Source organism: Lipotes vexillifer, unplaced genomic scaffold, assembly GCF_000442215.2.
Source record: "Lipotes vexillifer unplaced genomic scaffold, Lipotes_vexillifer_v1.1 scaffold1314, whole genome shotgun sequence".
Classification (NCBI taxonomy): domain Eukaryota; kingdom Metazoa; phylum Chordata; class Mammalia; order Artiodactyla; family Lipotidae; genus Lipotes; species Lipotes vexillifer.
Window position 1 is genome coordinate 1345187 of NW_006782803.1, and position 16432 is coordinate 1361618.

Sequence of the window (16432 nt, forward strand, 5' to 3'; positions counted from 1 at the left end):
CTCTTTCCCATTAAACCCAAAGCCAGAAAGAATCTTTAATGTGTTTTGTTACTTAGTAAAATTATTTTTCGCCCTTCTCAAAACATAAATGTATGTGTATTTTAATATGTCCTTAAATCTTCTGTCCTTGGGCCTAAAATAGATAAGAGAAAACCAAAACAGAGTAAGGTTTTTGGAATGAGTTTTCAAGCTCTGGGATCCTTCTAAAAGAAGTTTGTATGGCAATTATGCTTTGAGTTTTTACATCTCTCCCTTCTCTAGAGACATATTGTTAGCTATGTGGGTAAAATGAACCTTTAAGTTCTTCAAACTCTTGTTATCTTTTCAGCTTTCTCGTACTCAAAAGAATACTTACAAATAGTTTCTTAAAGGTGCTAGGCCTAATGTCTTACTGAATACTTTATGTAAATAACAAAACCTATTGTTGCCCAGTTGTATGTACCTCTTTGCTTGAGCATGTCCCTAATACTATCTTCACTGTCCATGATGGAGGCAATATTGTTATTTAGTTTCAGGACGTAAAACCAACTAGGCAGGATCTAGTTTCATAAAAGTATATCTGTTTTAACAGGAGAGAAGCTATTATAATTCTAAACCACTTCCTGCAGGCTGAGTAAAACACAGAGAGAAGAGGCACAGTGGAAAGTGGTGAGGGCCAGGACACAGAACAGGTAACAGGTAATCACTATTTGGTAAAAGGAACTGTGAAAAGATTGTCAGTAATTTTACTTACGCCAAATTCCATTGGCCATAATGTAGTTCCTGCTCCATTGATATTAAATATTCGGTTGATGCTAAGGAAGTAAAGAATTGGAAGTTGGGCACTGCCCCTTTGTCCATAAGCCACTAGTACAGGGATCACAAAGTTAAATGTCCACAGGACTCAGGCATGTAACAGATATGAGCAAACCCTGTATAGGTATATGAAAAGCAGTAACATGATTGCAGTGAAAAATGGTAACTGACTCTGAGAAAGACAACAGAGAATGGTGAAGACTGTGGCAAACTGGAGAGCCTGGGCCCCTTAGGGGGCAGCTAATATGCAGTTCCAGCTCATTGCCTTGCAGAAATGTAAGCCTAGTCATGCCTAATATTCTCATTGTTCAATAGAAGCTGAAAGTAGGATTTTATGAAATCTCTTGATTTTAAGACATTTGGCAAAAAATCAATAATTTTTTAAACCACTCTATGGGCAGATAGTATGAGGGCCAAACAAAATGTGTTCATATTTGATTCTGAAACTTGTGTTTCACAGTCAAGAAGATCCAGGAAATCCAAGCAAATAATTAGGGGTATATTTGAGAGGAAAGGGACCTCAGCTAGCAGCAATACAAAAGCTCAATGATTAGCAAAGATGTGAAACTCAGACTAAGAAGCAATTCTCATGTTTCTTTTGCTAATCTTGCCAAGATAGATTATGGCTATCTTAATAAAGCCAATCTCCTTTCCCTTGGCCATCTGACCTCCTTTAAAGTTAAATGTGTTAGATATTTTCCATTCACCCATCCAGTTCCCTTCTCTACCCTCTTTGTGTCCCAGGAAGCTGGCCAGTGTAGATTGCATTAAAGGGTTGCTTCCTCTCTGGCTTACACTGTGTTTGTTTGGCCCATCTGGGGCACTGACAGGAGTTTGGAGAGTAGGAAGAGATGGACATCAGGGCATTTATTTGCCCTGCTTTTTCCCTGCTGGTTCACTGATTAGCTCCTTTCTTCCCATCTGGAGGCTCTCTATATACAGATCCTCCATGTCCTTTGTGTGTGTGTGTTTCTTGAAATACTCCCTCTTCTTGACCCACAAGACAAGGGTCCTAAGGGTTCCCCACTGTTATAAGGCTCAGGGGACTACACCATCACTTGTTCCCTTCCATAAAACCTGCCCTGCAGGCTTCAACTACCCAGCTTAACTCTGCTTTCTATTTCCTTCTGGGAGCCTGCCTTAAGATGCCATTTCCAAGGATACAATCATTCCCTAGGGCTGGGATCTTAACTGGGCAAAGCTTCTCATCAAGTTCTTTAATTCTTATTTTTCTGGGTTCTTTGAAAAAGCAAAGCTGTTTGGCAAGAAGTATCAGGAGCATTGAGAATGTATCTAACCTTTGACCAAGTAACTTCACCTTGGAAATTAGTTAAGGAAAGAATCTTAAATATTTAAGAATTTGAATAAAAATTTATGCAAATATGTTTATTTTTAAAATGGTCAGAAACAATAAACAGCTCACATGCCATCTTAGGACTATGCCAAGTATCTTTTGTTGGCTCCACCAGCTTCCCACTCTACTTTTCTATGCCCTGAGGTGCCAGACTTTCTGGACTCCACTACCACCTGGCTTAGGGATGAGCTTTGCCAATTGTGTGTCTTGATCAGAAATCAGAGAAGGGGAAAAGAATGAAGTAGGGGTAGTTATTCTTCCTGTCCCTCCCTGAAGATGACCTCAGGCTGGCTATGACTCTTCAACAAAGAGGTGATATCCACACACTAAGTGATATCCACACACTAAGTACTTCTGGGGTCCAGTGATGCACCCTTCTTTTGCCCTTTGAAGCCTAAGGAAAGCGATGTGTCTCCCCTGGTTTCTAACTCAATGATACAGCACTATTACAAAACCCTATCCCTATGTTTGCGAATAGCCCCTTTATTGTCAAATTCTCTTCAAATTACCCAGTTTGAGCATACCGTCTATTTCACTGCCAAGAATCTAGTGGAATCAAGGAGCATATTTAAGTAAACTCATTTGGGAATAATATATAACATAGAAAGATATTCCTGAAAAATCTATATTAACAAAACTGGTAAGTCCAGTATAAAAGTAAAGCAAATGAAATTCACCATGAAAATGTAATACGTCCTTCACATTTTCTGTTATAAAAACACATTAAAGGGCTTACCTGGTGGCGCAGTGGTTGAGAGTCTGCCTGCCAATGCAGGGGACACGGGTTCGTGCCCCGGTCCAGGAAGATACCACATGCCGCAGAGCGGCTAGGCCCATGAGCCATGGCCGTTGAGCCTGAGCATCCGGAGCCTGTACCCCGCAATGGGAGAGGCCACAACAGTGAGAGGCCCACATACCGCAAAAACAAAAAACAAAAAACAAACAAACAAAAAACACATTACATTTTTAATAAAAAATTTCCTTTAAAAATTACTTAAAAGTGAAAGACACTTTAGATTATGCCTACAGAAATCCAGAAAGATGTAGAAGTGGCATTAGAAATAATTTTTGAGAATAAAGTAGGACAAAAGAGAAGGAAAAGGAGAAAAAAATGCCCAGCTGAGGAAAAAGCCTATGGAAAAAACAAGTAAAAGTGCTTGTACAAAAATCAGGATTCTGTTCTGTACAGCATGTAGGTGAAGTTGAGAAGAGGGGAGAAACACGCCATTGAAAGTGGTACCCAGAATGTGATTTGGGGCCAGAATATTCAGGGTTTCATAGTTGAAGCTAATGGTCTCTTTCATGGCCTGCAGAGAGGTTGGGAATGGCATAAGACGGGTTTAAGAAAAGGATAACAAGTTTATTTTTTTTTAATTTAAAATTTTTTCCCTCTTTGCACAGAGTTTTATTTATATTTTTATTGAAGTATAGTTGATTTACAATGTTGTATTAGTTTTGGGTTGTACAGCAAAGTGATTCATATATATATATATATATATATATGTATGTATATATATATGTATATTATAAATATATAATATATATACATATTCTTTTTCGGATTCCTTTCCTTTATAGGTTATTACAAAGTACTGAATATAGTTTCCTGTACAGTAGCTCCTTGCTGGTTATCTATTTTACATATAGTAGTGTGCATATGTTGATCCCAAACTCCTAATTTATCCCTCCCCCCACTTGCCCCTTTGGTAACCATAAGTTTGTTTTCTGTGTCTATGGGTCTATTTCTGTTTTGTACATAAGTTCACTTGTATCACTTTTTAGATTCCAAATATTAGCAATATCATATAATATTTGTCTTTGTCTGGCTTACTTCACTTAGTATGACAATCTCTAAGGCCATCCATGTTGCTACAACTACCATTATTTCATTCTTTTTTATGGCTGAGTAATATTCCATTGTATAATATATACCACATCTCCTTTATCCATTCATCTGTTGATGGACATTTAGGTGGTTCCATGTCTTTGCTACTGTAAATAGTGCTGCTATGAACATTGGGGTAAACGTATCCTTTCGAATTATGGTTTTCTCCAGATATATGCCCAGGAGTGGGATCGCAGAATCATGTTAGCTCTATTTTTAGTTTTTTAAGGAACCTCTATACTGTTCTCCATAGTGGCTGCACTAATTTACATTCCACCAACAGTGTAGGAAATTTCCTTTTTCTCCACACCCTCTCCACCATTTATTATTTGTAGACATTTTGATGCTGGCCATTCTCATTGGTGTGAGGTGATACCCCATTGTAGCTTTGAATTGCATTTCTCTAGTAATTGGCTACGTTGAGCATCTTTTCATGTGCCTTTTGGTCATCTGTATGTCTTCTTTGGAGAAATGTCTTTTCAGATCTTCTGCCCGTTTTTTGATTGGGCTGTTTGTTTTTTTGCCTTTGAGCTGCCTGAATTGTTTATATATTTTGGAGATTAATCCTTTGTCAGTTGCATCGTTTGCAAATATTTTCTCCCATTCTGTAGGTAGTCTTTACATTTTATTTATGGTTTCCTCTGCTGTGCAAAAGCTTTTAAGTTTAATTAGGTCCCATTTGTTTACTTTTGTTTTTATTTCCATTACTCTAGGAGGTGGATCCAAAAAGACATTGCTGCGATTTATGTCAAAGAGTGTTCTGCTATGTGTTCCTCTGGGAATTTTATAGTATCCAGTCTTACATTTAGGTCTTTAATCCATTTTGTATTTATTTTTGTATATGGTGTTAGGGAATGTTCTACTTTCATTCTTTTACACGTAGCTGTCCAGTTTATCCAGCACCACTTATTGAAGATACTGTCTGTTCTCCCTTGTATATTCTTGCCTCCTTTGTCATAGATTAATTGACCACAGGTGTGTGAGTTTATTTCTGGGCTTTCTGTCCTGTTCTATTGATCTATATGTCTGTTTTTGTGCCAGGACTATACTGTTTTGATGACTGTAGTTTTGCAGTATAGTATAAAGTCAGGGAGCCTGATTCCTCTAGCTCCATTTTCCATGCAAATGGAAAGCAAAAAAAAAGCTGGAGTAGCAATACTTATATCAGACAAGATAGACTTTAAAATAAAGGCTGTTACAAGAGACAAAGAAGGACACTACATCATGATCAAGGGATCAGTCCAAGAGGAAGACATAACAATTGTAAATATATGTGCACCCAACATAGGAGCAACTCAGTATATAAGGCAAATGTTAACAGGCATAAAAGGAGAAATTGACAGTAGCACAATAACAGTGGGGGTCTTTAATACACCACTTACACCAATGGACAGATCATCTAGACAGAAAATCAATAAGGGAACACAGGCCTTAAATGACACATTAGACCAGATGAACTTAATTGATATTTATAGAGCATTCCACCTGAGAGCAGCAGAATACACATTCTTTTCAAGTGCACAGGGAACATTCTCCAGGATAGATCACATGCTGAGCCACAAAGAAAGCCTTAGTAAATTTAAGAAAATTGAAATCATATCAAGCATCTTTTCCGACCACAATGCCTATGAGATTAGAAATCAACTACAAGAAAAAAACTCCAAAATCACAAACATGAGGAGGCTAAACAATATGCTACTAAACAACCAATGGATCACTGATGAAATCAAAGAGTAAATCAAGAAATACCTAGAGACAAATGAAAATGAAAACTTGACCATCCAAAACCTATGGGATGCAGCAAAAGCAGTTCTAAGAGGGAAGTTTATAGTGATACAAACTTACCTCAGGAATCAAGAAAAATCTCAAATAAGCAACCTAACCTTACACCTAAAGAAACCAGAGAAAGAAGAACAACAAAAAAAGAACAAAATTAGTAGAAAGAAAGAAATCATAAAGCTCAGGGCAGAAATAAATAAAATAGAGACCAAACAAATAAATAAATAAAATAAAAAAGATCAATGAAACTAAAAGCTGGTTCTTCAAAAAGGTAAATAAAATTGATAAACCTTTAGCCAGACTCATCAAGGAAAAAATGGGGAGGGCCCAAATCAATAAAATCAGAAATGAAAAAGAGGCATTACAACTGATACCGCAGAAATCCAAAGACCATAAGAGTGTAGTATAAGTAACTATATGCCAACAAGATGAACAAGCTAGAAGTAATGGACAAATTCTTAGAAAGGTACAATCCCCCAAGACTGAACCAGGAAGAAAGAGAAAATATGAACAGACCAATTACAAGTACTGAAATTGAACCCGTGATTTTAAAATTCCCAACAAACAAAAGTCCAGGACCAGATGGCTTCACAGGCAAATTATACCAAACATTTAGAGAAGAATTAACACCTATCCTTCTAAAACTATTCCAAAAAGTTGCAGAGGAAGAAACACTTCTGAACTCATTCTATGAGGCCACCATCACCCTGATACCAAAACCAGACAAAGATATCACAAAAAAAGAAAATTACAGGGTGATACCACTGATGAACACAGATGCAAAAATCCTCCCCAAAATATCAGCAAACTGAATCTAAACAATGCATTACAGGGTCATACACCATGATCAAGTGGGATTTATCGCAGGGATGTAAGGATTTTTCAGTATCCACACATCAATCAGTGTGATACACCACATTAACAAGTTGAAGAATAAAAAACATATGATTATCTCAATAGATGCAGAAAAAGCTTTTGATAACATTCAACATCCATTTATGATAAAAAAAACTCTCCAGAAAGTGGGTACAGAGAAAGCATACCTCAACATAATAAAGGCCATGTATGACAAACCCACAGCTAACATCATTCTCAATGGTGAAAAGCTGAAAGCATTTCCTCTAAGATTAGGAACAAGACAAGGATGCCCACTCTAGCCACTTTTATTCAACATAGTTTTGGAAGTCCTAGCCACAGTAATCAGATAGAAAAAGAAATAAAAGGAATCCAAATTGGAAAAGAAGAAGTAGAACTGTCACTGTTTGCAGATGACATGATACTAAACATAGAAAACCCTAAAGATGCTTCCAGTAAACTATTAGAGCTCACCAATGAATTCAGTAAATGTGCAGGATACAAAAGTAATATACAGAAACCGGTTGCATTTCTACACACTAACAACAAAAGATGAGAAAGAGGAATTAAGGAAACAATCCCATTTACCATCACATCAAAAAGAATAAAATACCTGGGAATAAACCTACCTAAGGAGGCAAAAGACCTGTACTCAGAAAACTACAAGACACTGATGAAAGAAACTGAAGATGACACAATCAGCTGGAAAGATATACCGTGTTCTTGGATTGGAAGAATCAATATTGTGAAACTGAGTACACTACCAAAGGCAATCTACAGATTCAACGCAATCCCTATCAAATTACCAATGGCATTTTTACAGAACTAGAACAAAATTTTTTAAATTTGTATGGAAACACAAAGGACCCCAAATAGCCAAAGTAATCTTTAGGAAGGATAACAAGTTTAGATTTGTATTTTGGAAGGAAAACTCTCATAGCACTGTGGCAATGAGATGGCTGGGAGTTCAAGATAAGGATGAGAAAAGCCTGAACTAAGGCAGCAGTAAAGAAATAAAATAGGAAGGAAAAGACTGCGGACACTTCACTAAGGTGGGATTAATAAAATCTGTTAACTAATGAAAGACAGGGGTTATGCAGTACATATCTTTAAGAGAGAACAGTAATACCTAGGGCACACCTAAAATCATGATAATATTCTTTGCTACTTTAGCTTTAAAAAGCATTCTTCTAGTGACCAAAATATCATTTGCATTTTTTTTGTTGTTGTTGTGATTTCTATCATACTGAAATGTGCATCTTTATAAATAACTTTATTATATTTCTGAATCTTTAGGGGGCTAATTTTCCAGATATAAAATTAGTGTTTCAGATATTTTAAAGATTTATTACATGCTGTCAACGGATTGTAAGAAAGTTTGAGCCAATTTACCATTCTAAGATTGATGAGTTTCTATTTCAGCCTTCTATTGTTAGATTAAGTATTGTCACTTAAAAATTCTTTGAGCATTTAATGGGTAAAAATGGCATCTCAGTTTTTTAATTAGTATTTTTTGGATAGCTGATGGCACTGAACTGCCATGTTTTTAAGCATTTGTATTTCCTATCCTTGAATCATATGCTGATGCTTTCTGCATATATTTATCTATTGCAGAGTAAATGTTTTCTTATCCATTTGTATGGACATATTCTGTGTTAAGTATTTTTACCCTTTTTTGATATATTTATAAACACCTAAGTTTTAAAGAAATCATATCAAATTTGTTGATCTGTTCTTTTGAAATTGGATACATTATTTTTACATTTAGAAAGAACTTTTATTACCAACACCAGGAAACAATTATATGTATATAGTTTTGAAGTATTACACAAAGCTCTTTAATCCATCATGAATGCAATTTGGTATAAAGTAAGTTTCTAGTATAAAATAGGTAAGCAACAGGATATATTCTACAGCCCATGGACATAAAGCCATTACTTTGTAATAATTTTAAATGGAGTATAATATATAAAAATATTGAATCACTATGGTGTACACATGAAACTAATATAATACTGTAAATCAACTATACTTAAAGAAAAAAAAAGGCTTAGTTACAGATGGAAAAATAAAAATAAAAAATAAATTTCAAATTCATGTTGGATGTTTTCCAAATAACTCACATTGTCCCATCACTATTTATTAAATTTTTTATTCTCTCTACATTGATATTCAAAGCATATCTTATGTTATATTAAATCATCATTGATAGTAGGGCCTACAGCTGAGCTATTCTATTTACCAACTCAGTCATCTTTTTTTTTATTATTATATATTACTCCCAAATCAGATTATAATATCTTTGAGAAAAGGGACTGGGTTTTACTAATGCTTGTATTTTCCATAGGACCTATCACTTTACACATAGTAAACGTTCAATAAATGTTGACATATCTATTAAATGAATGTTTAAATTGAATATCCTGTGCCTAATTTACAAAGAATTTCCTCACCATGTTAAAAGGTCACATTCTTCAAGGTAAAACATGAAGTAATTTTGAAATTGGAGAACAGGGCTGAGAATGGAAGCATTCCAAGTATAAAAATGCCATGTGAATTTGATTACAATAATTTAAATTTTGTAGTGACTTCATTCTCCAGAGGCGATGTGATCATGAGAAAATACTGAGAGAGAGAATTTTAGTTGTGGGCTTACTCTGAATTACTGAAGTTCAGAAAGCCCTTCAGCTGTATAGTGATGTGCAAATCAGTCCACATACCACCATGGCTCAACAGATGAACTATGTCAATGGTGAAATGTTGTCTTTATAATGTCTTCTGATACCTTTATTTGGGAGAACCAGCTGTGGATCCTTAACATTGTTATATATTTAGAGTACTGAGCAATAAAGCAATGATATTTAAAACATATTACATATTCATTTCCCCTCCTGACTAAGTATAAGTTTAAACATGCTAAATTTTAAATAAAAGGCAGTATTAAGTATGTTGTCCCTGTCATGTACAAATATGTAAAGCTTTCATACAGTTAGCTTTCTGTCAAACTATACAGGATGACTTCAGGCTGAAAAGATTGCAGAACAACCTTTTTGATTAAGGAGACATAAAACTAGGCTGTCATAAAGAATGCTAGGATTACAGGCTTCTATATAAAGACATGCTCACTACATCTATTAATGTGGGTAAAGAATTGTATAGTTACCAGAAAAGGAAAGTTATGTATTCAGCAAAACCAAAGATATTTGATGTTATTTTTATGACAATATGCAAGTCTTGAAATAAGTATTTATGCATTTTTAATGTTTACATTGTGAAATTAAAGTAACCTAAATTACCATCCCAAAAACCCTTGGGATAATGTATGGTGAATTCTAACATGTTTCATTCTCTTTTGATTCTCATAATAATCTTAGTAGTGTGTGTGTGTGTGTGTGTGTGTGTGTGTGTGTGTGTGCACGCACGTTAATAGACTTTACTTTTTATAGTAGTTTTACGTTCCCAGCAAAACTGATGGAAAAGTACAGAGTTCTCTTTTGCTCCCTACCCTCCCATATTTTGCTTCCCCCACTATCAAAACCCCATACCACAGCAGTACGCTTAAAACAATGGATGAACCTACACTGACATACCATTATCACCCAAAGTCCATAGTTTACATTAGAGTTCACTCTGGATGTTGTACATTCTATGGGTTTTAACAATTGTACAAAGACATATATCCACCACTGCAGTATTATACAGAGTAGTTGCACTGCTCTAAAATTCTCCTGTGCTCCATCGATTTACCCTTCCCTCCCCTCTTAACCTGGCAACCATCTTTATCCTGTCTCCATACTTTTGCCTTTTCTAGAATATCATATAGTTGGAATTGTAGAGTATGTAGCCTTTTTGCATTGCCTTCTTTTACTTAGAAACATACGTTTAAGATTTCCCCCTGTCTTTTCATGGCTTGATAGCTCAGTTCTTTTTAGTGCTGAATAATATTCCATTGTCTGGATGTACCCCCTTGTATTTATCCATTCACCTCCTGAAGGACATCCCAGCTGCTTCCAACTTTTAGCAATTTAAATAAAGCTGCTGTAAACGTCCCAAGTGCAGATTTTTGTGTGGAGATAAGTTTTCAACTCCTTTTGGTAAATACCAAAGAGTGCAAGTGATGGATTATACGGTAACAGTGTGTTTAGTTTTGTAAGAAATCACCAAACTCTTCTAAAATGGCTGTACCATTTTGCATTCCCCCCAATACTGAGAGAGGGGTCCTGTTGCTCCACATCCTCACCAGCATTTGGTAGTGTCAGTGTTTGGGATTTTGGCCATTCTAATAGAAGTGTAGTAGTATCTTGTTTTAATTTGCAATTTTGGTAGCTATTTTAATTTTATCACTGTATAAATGAATAAACTCAATCTCAGGGAAGTTAAATAACTTGCCTATGATTCTACACTACTAAGTAGCAGATTAAAAATCTTTGTACAGATTCCAAAGCCCTTGTGCTTTTTATTCTGCAGGTTGCCTTATAGCTAGACAAGAATAAAATTCAAATTCACACACGGAGAACACCATAGAGTAGTTTCCAGGCTCATTATTACTCGTTTTAGTTTAGGTTCCTCCAGAAGAGGACCCTGAGACAAGAAAGTATCAGGGAACAGTGGAGAAAGGAAGGAGGGAAAGGCAGTGAATGAAGGATGTTTGAATACAGTTACCCCTGTGGGCAACTGCAGCTTACTCCTACAGGGAACCTAGGGAAACAGTGCTCAGTATTACTCAAAATATAGTGTGTGACAGAACCAGTCCTTGAACTGTTTAAGACACACCCAGGAAAAAGAATATATAAAAAGTAAAAGTAAGTACTTAGAAACTTCGATAACAACTTGACATTTTTGTAACTTCCATTTTTCTTTTTTTTCTTTTTAAAATTTATTTTATCATTCATTTTTGTCCGCATTGGGTCTTTGTTGCTACGCATGGGCTTTCTCTAGTTGCAGCAAGTGGGGGCTACTCTTCATTGTTGTGCACAGGCTTCTCATTGTGGTGGCTTCTCTTGTTGCAGAGCATGGGCTCTAGGCATGTGGGCTTCAGTAGTTGTGGGACACAGGCTCAGTAGTTGTGGCATACAGGCTTAGTTGCTCCACGGCATGTGGGACCTTCCCGGACCACGGCTTGAACCTGTGTCCCCTGCATTGACAGGCGGATTCTTAACCACTGTGCCACCAGGGAAGCCCCAACATCCATTTTTCTAAAATTCGTTTTATTTTTTTCCAATCCATGATGGATTGAAAATGAAAAACTGGTCCAAAAATAGTTTGAGAAGCACTAGTATGGAACACAAGGCCCAAAGTGATTCCTTTCAAGGAGCAAGGGAGCTGGGCTATTTATACCTCACTTCCCATCAGGTCAGTCCTTGGTTGAGACAGTGTCCGGAAGTGTTCATTTCCCAGCACTTCTGCCTGGGTGGAATGAAGTGGTATGCCCAGAGGGACACATGAATGTCAACAGTAGTGCCTACTACAAACTTTGTCAATGAAAAATTTCACTAAGCTAATTAATCTAAACATCATCACATCTCTATAATCATACTGATAATGAGTTAAAGGCTAAATAAGCATTAATTTGCTACATGCTATATATAGAAGGATAACAGAAAGCTAGAATTTGACTATGCACAGATAAAATGTTTCATTCAAAAGCACCCGTGAAAATAACTAATACTGCCAACCAAAGCATTGGTTAGTGGGTAGGGTAGTTAAATTAAAGCTGCATTATTACCTAAAATTCAACTGTAATGCAAAGCAGTAGTCCATGGAATTCAGGATATGTGAGTAATGAGCATCTGTCACTTTACAGGGCTTCCTTCATCAACCTAAGATAATTTTGTGTCATCTTGTTGGAAAATAGTATTTTATTTTCCACTAAGGAAGCCAAAGGGAAGAAGAGCTCCTCCTTCCTTCTCTCCACTCCCAGAAAGCCAGGGGACTGGCATGTGATGAAAGTTCTGAAAATTAGATATTCTCAACCAGGATTCTGAATCTTAAGCAAGTGGTCCAAAGATGAAAGGATGATTAGAGAGCATTCTTATGTTTTGGAGACTTACTGCTACTGCTTATGCCTTCCTTGGTTTCTGGCCTTATTTAATCCTGGTCTCTCAGCCTCCTGCTAATTCTGTGAGCTCCCAATTTCCTTCCAATAGTTTCCTTTTTTTTACTTATGACAGTTACAGTCTGACTCTTACTTGAAACCAAAAGTCATCACTGATATGAGGTGGTGGTGAAGAATCAGAGCTCTGATTCATGCTTGCTCAGTAATTCTCTTGAAGAAGTGAGGTCAGTCTCCTCATCAACCTGGTTTTTAGTTTCCACATTTCTACAGTAGTATTAGTTCAGCAGTGTGCTTTATGTAAAATTAGTCTATGAGATGTTCTTTGAATAAAGGATTCTTCCTTTGGAGAATCCAATTGCATGTTAGCCTATTTAAGTTCCTAAAACATTGTCCAGCAAAGGATTTAACTTAACTTTAACCCAGCATTTCCTAAACTTAATCATGGAAGTCTTATTTCTGAAAATATTAACATCTCACACAGTTATTCATCCATAGAATACCTTGGAAAGAGGCATTGGCTCCAGCAGTTCACTTTTCTTTGACTTTGCACCTGACACTGGAGTTTATCACAAAGCACACATGAGGCCTTTGAGGAGTCTGCATTAATCCTTTATGGCAGGGGTTCTTAAACCACAGTAAATAAAGAAGTATTTGAGAAGTTCCTAATAATGCATATTGCTGGGCATCACACCAGATCTACGAATTCAGAATTTCCTGGAATAGAGTAAGGAATCACTCTACAGGTGACTATGTTGTAGGCAGTCCTCAGTTCACAGTATGAGGAACACTACTTTCTGTAAAGTACCTCCTGAACCTCCTGATGGCTTATATTCTTTATCATTGGAAGAATCTAGAAGTCATAGTCATAATACTATATCCCACTGGCTTGATCATTCAGATCATTCATCTCCTAAAAGCTGTAGATGAAGCAGACAACTTGTGAACATCAGCTTAAAACCTCTGTATAAAACTTTGAAAATCTCTGATCCAACTTCAGAAAGATACAATATTAAAATGTGAATATGGTTTTAGCTGTAACTATGGGGTCAATAATTTGGACAAAATCTACTTAAAGTTGAACACACACTAAAAGGAGCAGTCAGTCTCTCAGATGTCTCTCTCACTCCTGTTAACTGTCTATAGCTTATTCATTTCTCACCATAAACTATTAGTGAGAAATCAAGGTTAAAGGAGTAGTAAGTCAGAAACTTAATTCATCCAATTTTATGACTTATTATCAACTAAAAGATTCTGATGATAGGAAGCCTGAAATGAATAGCTAAAATGTTATTTTTAGACTATCTGTGAATTTCACTTGCTCTCATTAACACAAATGATGAAAAATCACCTGTCAGAAATTTCAAAGCAAGACAGCAGAACACGAAAGAAACAAAAATTACTCAAGTCACCACCTTCTGGAACATTTTTCTCTGTTAGAATTCTTCAGGTAATATATGAAGAGAATAATACTACATTTCTTCACAATATCCTGTACATTTTCTTATAGGAAAAAGGACGAGTTGTGGTGACATTTTTTTTTGTTGTGGTTGGAAACAAGCAAACTTTTTGCTCCTGGGCCACTAGTTATATTTACTGTAAGGAACCCTTACAGATGATTTGCAAGATTCAGGAGAATTCCCTTTTGTCTTTACAGCCCCAAATGTACAGATAATTTGTTAGTAAATAATTTGCAAGGATCATAGTCTCACAGCTGCAATATTCTCTTATTTTATAATCAGAATTATAACCTCTTTGCAACTGGGGAGTGACAATATATGGAGGTGTGCTTATTCTTCAACATCTCCATAAAACTGGTATACTGACATATATTTGCATGGGCTTCATATAACACAACACAGAATTCTTTCTTTCCAAAGGGCTTCAAAATCTACAAGCTCACCGATTTACAAGCTTTGTTTTATTCCTCTTGCTACACAGTTGTTTTGGCTTAGTATATAGAATATATCAACATCTAACAATACAGAGTTTAAAAAATTTGTACATACCTTATCATATTTCAGTTACTTTAATTATTTGCATAAATTTATTTAATATTGTAACTTCCATTTACATTTCCAACACTAAGAATTAGAATTAAAAATGTCATGAAACTCTGATGTGACAGTCACTCAACAATGCAGAGTGTACTTACACATACATCCTTATAGGGATTATGGACTGACCTTTTTTCTTTATTGTAGCACTGCACTGTCTCAAGGGTGGCTGCATTCCTTAGGGTAGTGAACTAATCTCTGGAGAATACACATGCTGCCTCACTGAAGAGTTCCTAATCAAAGCTTGAATATGTTCCTTTTGTGTTCAAATTTCAAATCCTCATCCCCACTCCAGCCATTTTTCAGGATCCTTCCTTTAAGACCACTGAAAACAAAACTATAGCTGTTCAAACTTGGAACTAAGGAAGGAAAATAAAAAATGAAGCTGGGCTGGATTTAATTCTATGTAGAGTACATTGCCAAGAGTGGAATTACGTTTACAAGCATCAGTTTTTTCAGGTTTGGGTCATTCATTTGGTCTCTCAAGAGGACCTGCTTTGTAGATCCAGGGCACTTGTAATTTTCCAGCTGCGTTCCTGGTTTGCTTAGCTAATCCTGTGGGCCCCAACGTGCAGTCCACACCTGAAAAGGGGGAGTTTTTAATGTGGTTTATTAACCAGGTACTTTCCATTCACTCAGTTAACAATTAGAAAACAGAAAGAAAGAAAAAAAAAGAGCGAGAAAGCCTCCTACTTGTTTTTTTACTCCAAATATGGAGATGGAAACTATTAAACAAATAAGAAGGAGGGAAACTCCCGCATATTTCACCTTGACCTGGCTGGAATGCTCTGATGCCTGTAAGAGGCGGCGCTCTATGAAAGAGATTGGGCAGGCTGCTAGTGGAAAAATGAGAGGTCAGACTTTACCACGGGGAACCTCTCCTGCCCCTAGAGGAAAAAGAGAACCATCAGCCTGTCTCAGACTGGAAACAGCGCCTTGTTCTCAATCCGAGGGACTGGGTTCCCTCCCTCGACCTAACGTCGTAGGAATGGGACCCAAGAAGGCGCGCGGCTTCCCCGACAGTTGCTGGGCTTAACACCCGCTCCAGGCTTGAACCGATATTTCTGAGCTGCCAACAGGCAGAACGGCCCTCCCACCTCCTCTCCTTAGTCTCACTCTTCTGCTCCGCCGCCCTTTGTAACTTCTTTGTTCCGTTTATTTGGAAGGTGACGCTTACGGTCAAAAGATCCACCGTGACTGGCAAAAGCCCAGAGCCACCACCAGACCCTGGGAAGAGCAGGGCTGTCCACCTCAGGGCTGAGGCTCCAAGTGGAGAAGGAGCCGTGAGAAATTTCAGCTGCAACTCCGGGTACAGCCCCTGCGGACCGGCCCAACTCTCCAAGGGTTGGGGAGACGACGAACAGTCTTGGGGTGGGGCAAAGGGTGAGCTCCGAACTCTGCCAGCAAAGTGGGCAGTGCTCACCAGCGAAACAGAGGGTGTTGGGGGCGGGGAGAGGTGCCTGAACTCCACGTAGTCTGTGGCAGCTGCCGAGCAGTGAGTATCTCCCAACAAAGGAACGCGCAGCTTCGGGGCCAGAGGCTGGGGTTTGCGCACAGCTGCCACTCTTGCTGAGCTAGTCTCCGCGCCACCTAGGCGAGCGTTGGGATGTAGGGATTCGGAGAGGAGGGGGAAAGAGAACACGGTGTGAGATTCC